Source organism: Gobio gobio (genome assembly GCF_949357685.1).
Source record: "Gobio gobio genome assembly, chromosome: 9".
NCBI classification, from domain to species: domain Eukaryota; kingdom Metazoa; phylum Chordata; class Actinopteri; order Cypriniformes; family Gobionidae; genus Gobio; species Gobio gobio.
The window spans coordinates 41546756-41561398 of NC_137115.1; positions in this window are offsets into that span (position 1 = coordinate 41546756).

Here is a 14643-nt window from a genome sequence, read left to right on the forward strand (position 1 = left end):
AAAAAAAAAGTCCTAGTTTCCACAGACTAAATTCACTGCAGATGGAAAGTACACCTTCTCACAGTGTCAACTACACCGTTTCAAGACAGTCTGATGTGGAATTACAGAATAAGAGCCACCCAAAATCCATATTTGCGCTGTTTTGAATGTACATTAAGTAACCCATAAAAAGAAAAGTCCTAGTTTCCACAGACTAAATTCACTGCAGATGGAAAGTACACCTTCTCACAGTGTCAACTACACCGTTTCAAGACAGTCTGATGTGGAATTACAGAATAAGAGCCACCCAAAATTCATATTTGCGCTGTTTTGTATTGACATTAAGTAACCCTTAAAAAAAAAAAAGTCCTAGTTTCCACAGACTAAATTCACTGCAGATGGAGAGTACACCTTCTCACAGTGTCAACTACACCGTTTCAAGACAGTCTGATGTGGAATTACAGAATAAGAGCCACCCAAAATCCATATTTGCGCTGTTTTGAATGTACATTAAGTAACCCATAAAAAGAAAAGTCCTAGTTTCCACAGACTAATTTCACTGCATATGGAGAGTACACCTTCTCACAGTGTCAACTACACCGTTTCAGGACAGTCTGATGTGGAATTACAGAATAAGAGCCCACCAAAATCCATATTTGCGCTGTTTTTTTATGTACATGAAGTAACCCAAAAAAAGAAAAGTCCTAGTTTCCACAGACTAATTTCACTGCAGATGGAGAGTACACCTTCTCACAGTGTCAACTACACCGTTTCAGGACAGTCTGATGTGGAATTACAAAATAAGAGCAACCCAAAATTCATATTTGCGCTGTTTTGTATTGACATTAAGTAACCCTTAAAAAAAAAAAGTCCTAGTTTCCACAGACTAAATTCACTGCAGATGGAAAGTACACCTTCTCACAGTGTCAACTACACCGTTTCAAGACAGTCTGATGTGGAATTACAGAATAAGAGCCACCCAAAATCCATATTTGCGCTGTTTTGAATGTACATTAAGTAACCCATAAAAAGAAAAGTCCTAGTTTCCACAGACTAATTTCACTGCAGATGGAGAGTACACCTTCTCACAGTGTCAACTACACCATTTCAGGACAGTCTGATGTGGAATTACAGAATAAGAGCCCACAAAAATTAATATTTGCGCTGTTTTGTATGTCCATGAAGTAACCCAAAAAAAGAAAAGTCCTAGTTTCCACAGACTAATTTCACTGCAGATGGAGAGTACACCTTCTCACAATGTCAACTACTCCGTTTCAGGACAGTCTGATGTGGAATTACAAAATAAGAGCCACCCAAAATTCATATTTGCGCTGTTTTGTAAGTAACCCCACCCCCCCAAAAAAAGTCCTAGTTTCCACAGACTAATTTCACTGCAGATGGAGAGTACACCTTCTCACAGTGTCAACTACACCGTTTCAGGACAGTCTGATGTGGAATTACAGAATAAGAGCCACCCAAAATCCATATTTGCGCTGTTTTGAATGTACATTAAGTAACCCTTAAAAAAGAAAAGTCCTAGTTTCCACAGACTAAATTCACTGCAGATGGAAAGTACACCTTCTCACAGTGTCAATTACATCGTTTCAGGACAGTCTGATGTGGAATTACAGAATAAGAGCCCTCCAAAATCCATATTTGCGCTGTTTTGTATGTACATGAAGTAACCCATAAAAAGAAAAGTCCTAGTTTCCACAGACTAATTTCACTGCAGATGGAGAGTACACCTTCTCACAATGTCAACTACTCCGTTTCAGGACAGTCTGATGTGGAATTACAAAATAAGAGCCACCCAAAATTCATATTTGCGCTGTTTTGTAAGTAACCCCACCCCCCCAAAAAAAGTCCTAGTTTCCACAGACTAATTTCACTGCAGATGGAGAGTACACCTTCTCACAGTGTCAACTACACCGTTTCAGGACAGTCTGATGTGGAATTACAGAATAAGAGCCACCCAAAATTCATATTTGCGCTGTTTTGTATTGACATTAAGTAACCCATAAAAAGAAAAGTCCTAGTTTCCACAGACTAAATTCACTGCAGATGGAAAGTACACCTTCTCATAGTGTCAACTACACCGTTTCAAGACAGTCTGATGTGGAATTACAGAATAAGAGCCCCCCAAAATTCATATTTGCACTGTTCCCTTTCGAAAGGGAACTCGCGCTGCGTCAGCTTGACGCTACGGGGGAACGCATTCAGCGTGACAGGTGTCTGAATCACAATCGAATCACGTCAATCCTATTGACCGGCGACAGCCCATGACATCATCAAAGTGCGACCAGGAAGTATATAAGGGCGCCTTACCAACATGACACCGCTTCTTCGTCTTCAGGGACTGTTTGTCTGCTTCGAAAGAAAGAATCACGAAAGCTACAATGAAACACACAGGGAAGTCCAAGCATAGCTTCCGGAAGTGCGCGGATCCGTGTCCCAGGTTCCTTACACCTGAGGACACACATACCCTTTGTGTGTTTTGTCTGGGGGAAGAGCACGCACGGGAGGTTCTCGAGGGAGCCTCCTGTGCCAACTGCGAGCGTCTTCCCATCCGGACGCTCCGCTCTCGTCTGGCCCTCTTCTCGAGGGAAGTGGGTCCAGCTTCTGGGGACGGTCCCGCCGGTGCTGAGGCCGAGCGCCGGCTGCAATCATGGGGTTCCCAGATGGATCTGGCTCATCGTCTAGAGAGAGGCGTGGTTCTCTCTGACGATCGGTCAGATCGCGAGGGGCAGCTGCCGGGGGAGGAGTCAGACCTTTCCTCCCTTTCGTCAGCTGGTGTTCTTCCGGATGAGCAAGGGGTAGCTGAGCAGGGTGGTGACGAAGTATCAGCTGAACCCTCTCAGCCGCCCTGCCCCGTGTATGACGAGCTGCTGGAAGTGATGGAGCGTGCCACTGCTAGACTGCAGCTACAGTGGCGGCGCGCGAGGAGAGAGCCCGCGCGTTCGAGCCGCCTCGACGATCGGTTTCTCTCCGACGTCAATCCAGCAGCTCCCGGGAGCCTTCCATTCCTCCCCGATCTTCATGATCAGATCTCGGGGGCATGGAAGAAGCCGTACTCGACCCGGATCTTTCGTTATCAGCGAGGGAATTCCGCTGATGTCGAGGGATCCGCCGAGTCCGGTTATGTGTCGATGCCACCAATCGACGAGACGTTCGCGAACTATCTCGCGTCTGGGAGGCCATCGACACTGAGAACTCCCGCCCTGCCCTCTAAGGCGCTGAAGACCACCTCACGCCTTAACGGCAGGGCATACACGTCGGCAGGTCAGGCTGCGTCGGCATTGCACACTATGGCGGTGTTGCAGGCTTACCAGGCTGATCTGCTGAGGGATCTCGATCAGGGGGAGGGCCTACCCCCTGATGCGATGGCCGAGCTGCGTCGCACCACAGATTTTGCTCTCCGGGCTACCAAACAAACAGCGGTCGCCATCGGTCGTTCGATGGCGGCCATGGTGGCCACGGAGAGACATCTGTGGCTGAACCTGGCGGACATCGGGGGGAAAGAAAAGACCTTTCTCCTCGATGCCCCGGTCTCACCCTCTGAACTCTTCGGCACCTCCGTCGAGGCGGTGGTGGGAAGGTTTAGAGAGGCGAGGGCACGCTCGGCGGCATTTAGATCATGCATTCCGCGGAGATCCGGGGCGGCACCCAGACAGGCGGGAAGCTCCGGTCCGTCACGGTCTGAGGACTGGCGGCAGGACCAGCGAGCCAGCGTCGCTTCTCGCGCGCCCCCTCCTGGTCGGAGCAGGGCGTGGAAAAAGCGTGACTCCCGCACTCAGAAGAGGAAGGACGTCGGACAAGTGACCCGGAACCAGCGCCGTGGAGGGCCACGTTGGGATCAGTCTCCGCCTCCGAGGAGGCGCTAGACTAACGCAGGCCCTTCCTCCTTCTAACAATTCCCTTTTCCCCAACGCCTCTTACATCAGGCGGTGGGCCCGTGATGAGCGGGAAAAGGAAGTACCCCAATCTCTGACGGCCCGCCAGGCCTGGTGTGTGAGAGCGCCCTCGAGCGGGTCGGTGGTAATGTTGCACCTAAGCACACACATTATGAATAAAGATTGTGTTTGAATATCAATGGCGTGCTGCAGGCGAGCGGGTAAGTCCCCTGTGGGGAAAATATCAATACATTTTCTCTTCCATGCTCCCTGCTGAGGATTTCGGGATCACTTTGGAGTAGTTGGATATTTCTGTAGGGCCTATAGTTCCTCTGTTTGGACGGCCAGAACGAAGGCATTTTACAAGCCAGTTGCTTTGAAAGTATATTCAGCAGGTTTTTGAAGGCATGTGGCAGTACTCCTCTGTTAAAACAGGGTAGATTAGAGTATTTCGCTAACCTAGCTCTGTATCATTCTGCCTCATCCATGGCTTGGGTTGAGCAGCACTTCTTAACCTTTGTGAAGCAAAATTTGTTGGTTTGGTAGTGAGCTCCCTTGTAGCCAGAGCATTGCCATGGCTGACGCCCTTGCATTTAAACGATAGGCCGCTTCAAAAGCTAGGTCCTTCATTGGGCGGGAGGCGTACGTGGTACTCCCCCCGTTTAGGGGGTCCAGGGCGTTGTTTTGCCGAGTATCCTGTCATGAGTAATGTAATTAGGTTCCAGAGCTTGTAGGCGCTGCTGGTAAGACTGCAACTGTCATACAGTAGGCCCGAAAAGTGGGCCGCTGGGATGGATTAGCCCCAGGTTGAGACCTTGGGGAAACCAGTTGGCTGTGAGCAGCCAACTTGGGCAGTCTGGGCAGTAGACTCCGGGTCAGGTGGTAGGCCTCAGTAGGCCTCCTTGCGAGTGAGTCCCGACGTTGGGGAGGTTAGCGATTAATAGCTGCAACCTAGATAGGTAGTCAGCCTCGGAAAGTTGGCCTTTGCAAAGTCGGCCCTTTTTTTTGGTATTGCTATGTGCTTACTCCCCAACGATGTCGGCCTCAAGTAGCAGAATTATCAACTAATAACTTCTCTTTGTTGTCTTGTCAGCCAGCAGAGGAGCCGCTGTCAGCCGGGAGATATAGCAGCCAGTCTCGTGCCTGCCACAACAGGAAGCCGCCTCCACGGATCTGCTGTAAGGCTCCATGGACGCCAGTCGACCATGATAAGTCAGTGCGGCTGCCTGACTGTCCCTAGGGGTGAGCCCCGGGACCAGGATGCCTCTGGCAGCAGGCATGTGGGGTTTCCAGGTAGCGGGCCTCTCCAGGCCCCCCTGAAGGTTTGCCGTGGGGAGTAGGCCTCAAGCCGGGCCTCCTCTGATGGCACACCCCAAGGTTTCAGTCATGTGGACTAACATGGACTGCTGGCAGATGGTAGGCCTTACTCTGCCTCCCGGTGAGCTCGCTACCAGGCAATAGGCCGCACTGGGCCTCTCTGAGGGGGAATTCCCGAGTCAGAATGTTCTGGCGGCTAGCATAGCCTGCTATTAGGTAGCCTCTCCAGGCCTCCCTGAGGGGATGAGCTCCTGTTTCCAGCTGCATCGACAGTGGGCTTCGACTGCTATTATGGAGATGGGCCTCATCTGGCCTCCCTTTAGCCGAGTTCCCGAGTTGGTTCCTCGAGCATTTGGCATGTACTGCTATCATGTAATAGGCCTCACTAGGCCTCCCTGAGGGGTTGGGTTCTCAGTTCAAGAACTGTTTACTGGCATATGCTGACAGCTAGTGGTATCTGCCCCTTATTTGGCAGCATCTGAGGATGGTCTTACCCTGGCGCGACTGAGGTCGCTTCTGCTACTTGGTTCCCATGGGAGGGAATCTAGCCTACAACCTGGCTTACCTACCGGGCAGCCCCTTTTTAAGCTCCCCTCTCTTCGAGGGTCGTATGTGAGCCCGAAGCTGCCTGGGCCTGATCAGATGGTCGTAGGCCCCTCGCGAGGCCTCCCAATTATATCAGCTTTTAGGCCATTCTGGCCTCCTGAGTGTTTCTACTTGATAATAACTCAGTAGATCCTAGGATCGAGCAGATTAACTCCCCTCGCTGGCAAGGGTCGAAAGCGCTATGCTGAGTACTGCTCTCCAGGATGCCCGTCTCTGAGATCCGGCTCAAGGAGGACACTGCCAGCTTGCAGTACCTTGGGTTGGATGCCTCTCCCGGAGGTGAGTTTCCAGAGGCTCTGTTCTCGAACAGACAAGGATGGCTGGTCCCATGTGTCCCATATAGAGGTCTCTGGGTCAGGTCTCCCTGGTGGCATTCGGTGATTTCTTCCCGAATAGTGGCTGGCTGGGGCGCCCTAGGGCCCCCTAGCCACATTCCCTTAAAGGAGCCCCCTTCCTTTGAATGGGTTGGATCCAGGCCTTTGAGCGGCCTGAGTAGGACCTCGTGCAGCCGCACTAAGGTTCCTGACGAGGCTTATAGCTCGGGCTATGACCGTAGGGAATGCTGTCACTGACAGCCTTGTGTGATCAGAGGGGGAGTGGTTCAGGCATTTTATTTCAATTTGCTTGTCCTGACAGTTGTCACTGCCAGTGGGCATGCACTCCCCTCGGCATGGCGGCGTTGGTATTTCGTTCCCCGTAGCGTCAAGCTGACGCAGCGCGAGTTCCCTTTCGAAAGGGAACGTCTCCGGTTACGTATGTAACCTAGGTTCCCTGAGAACAGGGAACGAGACGCTGCGTCGCTTTGCCATGCCTCAGGGCCTGCCCGCCGAACAGTCCCTTCAGACGAAGAGGCGGTGTCATGTTGGTAAGGCGCCCTTATATACTTCCTGGTCGCACTTTGATGATGTCATGGGCTGTCGCCGGTCAATAGGATTGACGTGATTCGATTGTGATTCAGACACCTGTCACGCTGAAGGCGTTCCCCCGTAGCGTCAAGCTGACGCAGCGCGAGTTCCCTTTCGAAAGGGAACAGTGCAAATATGAATTTTGGGGGGCTCTTATTCTGTAATTCCACATCAGACTGTCTTGAAACGGTGTAGTTGACACTGTGAGAAGGTGTACTTTCCATCTGCAGTGAATTTAGTCTGTGGAAACTAGGACTTTTCTTTTTATGGGTTACTTAATGTCAATACAAAACAGCGCAAATATGAATTTTGGGTGGCTCTTATTCTGTAATTCCACATCAGACTGTCCTGAAACGGTGTAGTTGACACTGTGAGAAGGTGTACTCTCCATCTGCAGTGAAATTCGTCTGTGGAAACTAGGACTTTTCTTCTTATGGGTTACTTAATGTACATTCAAAACAGCACAAATATGGATTTTGGATGGCTCTTATTTTGTAATTCCACATCAGACTGTCCTGAAACGGTGTAGTTGACACTGTGAAAAGGTGTAATCTCCATCTGCAGTGAAATTAGTCTGTGGAAACTAGGACTTTTTTTTGGGGGGTGGGGTTACTTACAAAACAGCGCAAATATGAATTTTGGGTGGCTCTTATTTTGTAATTCCACATCAGACTGTCCTGAAACGGAGTAGTTGACACTGTGAGAAGGTGTACTCTCCATCTGCAGTGAAATTAGTCTGTGGAAACTAGGACTTTTCTTTTTTTGGGTTACTTCATGTACATTAAAAAACAGCGCAAATATGGATTTTGGTGGGCTCTTATTCTGTAATTCCACATCAGACTGTCCTGAAACGGTGTAGTTGACACTGTGAGAAGGTGTACTCTCCATCTGCAGTGAAATTAGTCTGTGGAAACTAGGACTTTTCTTTTTATGGGTTACTTAATGTACATTCAAAACAGCGCAAATATGGATTTTGGGTGGCTCTTATTCTGTAATTCCACATCAGACTGTCTTGAAACGGTGTAGTTGACACTGTGAGAAGGTGTACTTTCCATCTGCAGTGAATTTAGTCTGTGGAAACTAGGACTTTTTTTTTAAGGGTTACTTAATGTCAATACAAAACAGCGCAAATATGAATTTTGTGTGGCTCTTATTTTGTAATTCCACATCAGACTGTCCTGAAACTGTGTAGTTGACACTGTGAGAAGGTGTACTCTCCATCTGCAGTGTAATTTGTCTGTGGAAACTAGGACTTTTCTTTTTATGGGTTACTTCATGGACATACAAAACAGCGCAAATATGGATTTTGGTGGGCTCTTATTCTGTAATTCCACATCAGACTGTCCTGAAACGGTGTAGTTGACACTGTGAGAAGGTGTACTCTCCATCTGCAGTGTAATTGGTCTGTGGAAACTAGGACTTTTCTTTTTATGGGTTACTTCATGTACATTCAAAACAGCGCAAATATGAATTTTGGTGGGCTCTTATTCTGTAATTCCACATCAGAATGTCCTGAAACGGTGTAATTGACACTGTGAGAAGGTGTACTCTCCATCTGCAGTGAAATTAGTCTGTGGAAACTAGGACTTTTCTTTTTTTGGGTTACTTCATGTACATACAAAACAGCGTAAATATGGATTTTGGGTGGCTCTTATTCTGTAATTCCACATCAGACTGTCCTGAAACGGTGTAGTTGACACTGTGAGAAGGTGTACTTTCCATCTGCAGTGAATTTAGTCTGTGGAAGCTAGGACTTTTCTTTTTTAAGGGTTACTTACTGTCAATACAAAACAGCGCAAATATGAATTTTGGGTGGCTCTTATTTTGTAATTCCACATCAGACTGTCCTGAAACGGTGTAGTTGACACTGTGAGAAGGTGTACTCTCCATCTGCAGTGAAATTAGTCTGTGGAAACTAGGACTTTTTTTGGGGGGGTGGGGTTACTTACAAAACAGCGCAAATATGAATTTTGGGTGGCTCTTATTTTGTAATTCCACATCAGACTGTCCTGAAACGGAGTAGTTGACACTGTGAGAAGGTGTACTCTCCATCTGCAGTGAAATTAGTCCGTGGAAACTAGGACTTTTCTTCTTATGGGTTACTTAATGTACATTCAAAACAGCACAAATATGGATTTTGGATGGCTCTTATTTTGTAATTCCACATCAGACTGTCCTGAAACGGAGTAGTTGACACTGTGAGAAGGTGTACTCTCCATCTGCAGTGAAATTAGTCTGTGGAAACTAGGACTTTTCTTTTTTTGGGTTACTTCATGTACATAAAAAACAGCGTAAATATGGATTTTGGGTGGCTCTTATTCTGTAATTCCACATCAGAATGTCCTGAAACGGTGTAGTTGACACTGTGAGAAGGTGTACTCTCCATCTGCAGTGTAATTGGTCTGTGGAAACTAGGACTTTTCTTTTTATGGGTTACTTAATGTACATTCAAAACAGCACAAATATGGATTTTGGATGGCTCTTATTTTGTAATTCCACATCAGACTGTCCTGAAACGGAGTAGTTGACACTGTGAGAAGGTGTACTCTCCATCTGCAGTGAAATTAGTCTGTGGAAACTAGGACTTTTCTTTTTTTGGGTTACTTCATGTACATTAAAAAACAGCGCAAATATGGATTTTGGTGGGCTCTTATTCTGTAATTCCACATCAGACTGTCCTGAAACGGTGTAGTTGACACTGTGAGAAGGTGTACTCTCCATCTGCAGTGTAATTGGTCTGTGGAAACTAGGACTTTTCTTTTTATGGGTTACTTAATGTACATTCAAAACAGCACAAATATGGATTTTGGATGGCTCTTATTTTGTAATTCCACATCAGACTGTCCTGAAACGGAGTAGTTGACACTGTGAGAAGGTGTACTCTCCATCTGCAGTGAAATTAGTCTGTGGAAACTAGGACTTTTCTTTTTTTGGGTTACTTCATGTACATTAAAAAACAGCGCAAATATGGATTTTGGTGGGCTCTTATTCTGTAATTCCACATCAGACTGTCCTGAAACGGAGTAGTTGACACTGTGAGAAGGTGTACTCTCCATCTGCAGTGAAATTAGTCCGTGGAAACTAGGACTTTTCTTTTTTGGGGTTACTTCATGTACATAAAAAAACAGCGCAAATATGGATTTTGGTGGGCTCTTATTCTGTAATTCCACATCAGACTGTCCTGAAACGGTGTAGTTGACACTGTGAGAAGGTGTACTCTCCATCTGCAGTGAAATTAGTCTGTGGAAACTAGGACTTTTCTTCTTATGGGTTACTTAATGTACATTCAAAACAGCACAAATATGGATTTTGGATGGCTCTTATTTTGTAATTCCACATCAGACTGTCCTGAAACGGTGTAGTTGACACTGTGAGAAGGTGTACTCTCCATCTGCAGTGAAATTAGTCTGTGGAAACTAGGACTTTTCTTTTTATGGGTTACTTAATGTACATTCAAAACAGCGCAAATATGGATTTTGGGTGGCTCTTATTCTGTAATTCCACATCAGACTGTCTTGAAACGGTGTAGTTGACACTGTGAGAAGGTGTACTTTCCATCTGCAGTGAATTTAGTCTGTGGAAACTAGGACTTTTTTTTTTTAAGGGTTACTTAATGTCAATACAAAACAGCGCAAATATGAATTTTGGGTGGCTCTTATTTTGTAATTCCACATCAGACTGTCCTGAAACTGTGTAGTTGACACTGTGAGAAGGTGTACTCTCCATCTGCAGTGTAATTGGTCTGTGGAAACTAGGACTTTTCTTTTTATGGGTTACTTCATGGACATACAAAACAGCGCAAATATGGATTTTGGTGGGCTCTTATTCTGTAATTCCACATCAGACTGTCCTGAAACGGTGTAGTTGACACTGTGAGAAGGTGTACTCTCCATCTGCAGTGTAATTGGTCTGTGGAAACTAGGACTTTTCTTTTTATGGGTTACTTAATGTACATTCAAAACAGCACAAATATGGATTTTGGATGGCTCTTATTTTGTAATTCCACATCAGACTGTCCTGAAACGGAGTAGTTGACACTGTAAGAAGGTGTACTCTCCATCTGCAGTGAAATTAGTCTGTGGAAGCTAGGACTTTTCTTCTTATGGGTTACTTAATGTACATTCAAAACAGCACAAATATGGATTTTGGATGGCTCTTATTTTGTAACTCCACATCAGACTGTCCTGAAACGGAGTAGTTGACACTGTGAGAAGGTGTACTTTCCATCTGCAGTGTAATTAGTCTGTGGAAACTAGGACTTTTCTTTTTTTGGGTTACTTCATGTACATACAAAACAGCGTAAATATGGATTTTGGGTGGCTCTTATTCTGTAATTCCACATCAGACTGTCCTGAAACGATGTAGTTGACACTGTGAGGTGTACTCTCCATCTGCAGTGAAATTAGTCTGTGGAAACTAGGACTTTTCTTCTTATGGGTTACTTAATGTACATTCAAAACAGCACAAATATGGATTTTGGATGGCTCTTATTTTGTAATTCCACATCAGACTGTCCTGAAACGGAGTAGTTGACACTGTGAGAAGGTGTACTTTCCATCTGCAGTGTAATTAGTCTGTGGAAACTAGGACTTTTCTTTTTTTGGGTTACTTCATGTACATAAAAAACAGCGTAATTATGGATTTTGGGTGACTCTTATTCTGTAATTCCACATCAGACTGTCCTGAAACGATGTAATTGACACTGTGAGAAGGTGTACTTTCCATCTGCAGTGAATTTAGTCTGTGGAAGCTAGGACTTTTCTTTTTTAAGGGTTACTTAATGTCAATACAAAACAGCGCAAATATGAATTTTGGGTGGCTCTTATTTTGTAATTCCACATCAGACTGTCCTGAAACGGAGTAGTTGACACTGTGAGAAGGTGTACTCTCCATCTGCAGTGAAATTAGTCTGTGGAAACTAGGACTTTTCTTTTTTTGGGTTACTTCATGTACATAAAAAAACAGCGCAAATATGGATTTTGGTGGGCTCTTATTCTGTAATTCCACATCAGACTGTCCTGAAACGGTGTAGTTGACACTGTGGGAAGGTGTACTCTCCATCTGCAGTGAAATTAGTCTGTGGAAACTAGGACTTTTCTTCTTATGGGTTACTTAATGTACATTCAAAACAGCACAAATATTGATTTTGGATGGCTCTTATTTTGTAATTCCACATCAGACTGTCCTGAAACGGAGTAGTTGACACTGTGAGAAGGTGTACTCTCCATCTGCAGTGAAATTAGTCTGTGGAAACTAGGACTTTTCTTTTTTTGGGTTACTTCATGTACATAAAAAACAGCGTAAATATGGATTTTGGGTGGCTCTTATTCTGTAATTCCACATCAGACTGTCCTGAAACGATGTAATTGACACTGTGAGAAGGTGTACTTTCCATCTGCAGTGAATTTAGTCTGTGGAAGCTAGGACTTTTCTTTTTTAAGGGTTACTTAATGTCAATACAAAACAGCGCAAATATGAATTTTGGGTGGCTCTTATTCTGTAATTCTACATCAGACTGTCCTGAAACTGTGTAGTTGACACTGTGAGAAGGTGTACTCTCCATCTGCAGTGAAATTAGTCTGTGGAAACTAGGACTTTTCTTTTTTTGGGTTACTTCATGTACATACAAAACAGCGCAAATATGGATTTTGGGTGGCTCTTATTCTGTAATTCCACATCAGACTGTCCTGAAACGGTGTAGTTGACACTGTGAGAAGGTGTACTCTCCATCTGCAGTGAAATTCCTCTGTGGAAACTAGGACTTTTCTTTTTATGTGTTACTTCATGGACATACAAAACAGTGCAAATATGAATTTTGGGGGGCTTTTATTCTGTAATTCCACATCAGACTGTCTTGAAACGGTGTAGTTGACACTGTGAGAAGGTGTACTTTCCATCTGCAATGAATGTAGTCTGTGGAAACTAGGACTTTTCTTTTTTAAGGGTTACTTAATGTCAATACAAAACAGCGCAAATATGAATTTTGGGTGGCTCTTATTTTGTAATTCCACATCAGACTGTCCTGAAACGGAGTAGTTGACACTGTGAGAAGGTGAACTCTCCATCTGCAGTGAAATTAGTCTGTGGAAACTATGACTTTTCTTTTTTTGCGTTACTTAATGTACATTCAAAACAGCGCAAATATGAATTTTGGGTGGCTCTTATTTTGTAATTCCACATCAGACTGTCCTGAAACGGTGTAGTTGACACTGTGAGAAGGTGTACTCTCCATCTGCAGTGAAATTAGTCTGTGGAAACTAGGACTTTTTTTTTACACATGCAGACTTTTAGTTTGTAATTCGGCATCATATAGTGACTATGGTGTACTATGATTTTCAGGTGAAATTGGGTTGTGAAATGTTTATTTATTGATTTATATTTAGGTCTGTTGTTTTTATTTATTCAGGCAGACTTTTATTTTGAAATTAGGCATCATACAGTGACAGGCTTTGAGGTGTGTACCATATTTTACTGGTGAAACTGGGTTGTGAAATGTTTATTTATATTTAATTATTTGTGTCTGTTGTTGTTGTTTTTTAATTATTATTCAGGCAGACTTTTATTTTGGAATTCGGCATCATACAGTTACAGGTAAAATATTTGTTTTATTTAATCAGACTGTCGGACTGAATAAATTAATGTATTCGTGTTCACCGGAAGATCACTTGTTTTCATATCAGTTCTCTGACGGTCCTACCGTAATAGCCAAGGTATGCGCGCACCCCAAAATAACGTGGCGGATAGATTGACTGTGTATTTCGGAGTGGCGGATGGCTTGACCCCGATTAATCACTGCGTCCGCGGCAAACACTTGCGTGTCAGGGTTTGAAAGCGCGTCTCATGTATGAAAATTATCTGTACACATGACGGGCGGCTATAATATCGCAAGAAAAGCCTGACGTGTACTGACAACTGCATTATTTAACCGTATTTTCTTCAATACAATGTTAAAGCAAGTGTCAAGTGAGTTTCATTCATAATGTTTACTTCATGTAATATGACAGTTCATACTGGAGTGAAGCCGTTCTCATCATGTGATTGGGGGAAACATTTCTGAGGGCGTGGTGAGCTCGCGCCAGGGGCGCGGATAGTGAGCCGTTGGAGGCATAGACATAATAAATACATAGACGCCCTATTGGCCGCTTTAGAACGTTGCTGCAATACGTCAACGCGTGAGGGCAAGACTGCACTGTAAACAAATGCAAGTAAACGGGTGAGCTGCGGCTTTTCTGGATAAAAACAAAAAAAAGTTTACATTTATCAACCGATTTCAGTGGTTTATGATGTACGTGGTATACTAAAAGTTCTATTCTATAGTTACTATTGTTATGTATTTATTATGTCTATGGTTGGAGGTACCATCCTACGTCACGATGTACCACAACGTCCAATAGGAAAATTCAACTGCAGTAGCCAGCGTTCAACCTTAAGAGGGCAGCACTTTGGCGGTTTTACACCATATTTTATAGAATTAAAACACTTTATACTCAAATGTCAAAACATTTACTCGAATCAATGAACAGCATTAATAAAGCCCCAGTATTACAGATCATTAACTAAAAAAAGTTGGTTTAGGGTTTAGTTACCCTTTAAGCTGAGAGAAACTGAGTATATTGTTGCCTTTGATGCGCCCGAGCGCCTGTTTTGTTGTTTACAAAAGTTCTGAGTAATAAAGCGACCGTCCCAGTCACGCCGACCCCGCCTTCTTCCTTCTCCACACACGAACATACATCACAGTTATTTTGCGTTGCTCTCTCTCTCAAAAAAAAAAAGTAACTAATTGTGTTACTTCGTAACCTTTAAAAGTATTGTTACACTACTTTTGCCTTACTTTTTCTCACCTAGCCTGGGTTTGCATCTTTGTTTGGCCCTTTCACATCAAAAGTGAATTGAATAAGCCTGAAAGAAATGCTCATTTTCACCCGTACAGTAGAGGACGTAGCTCA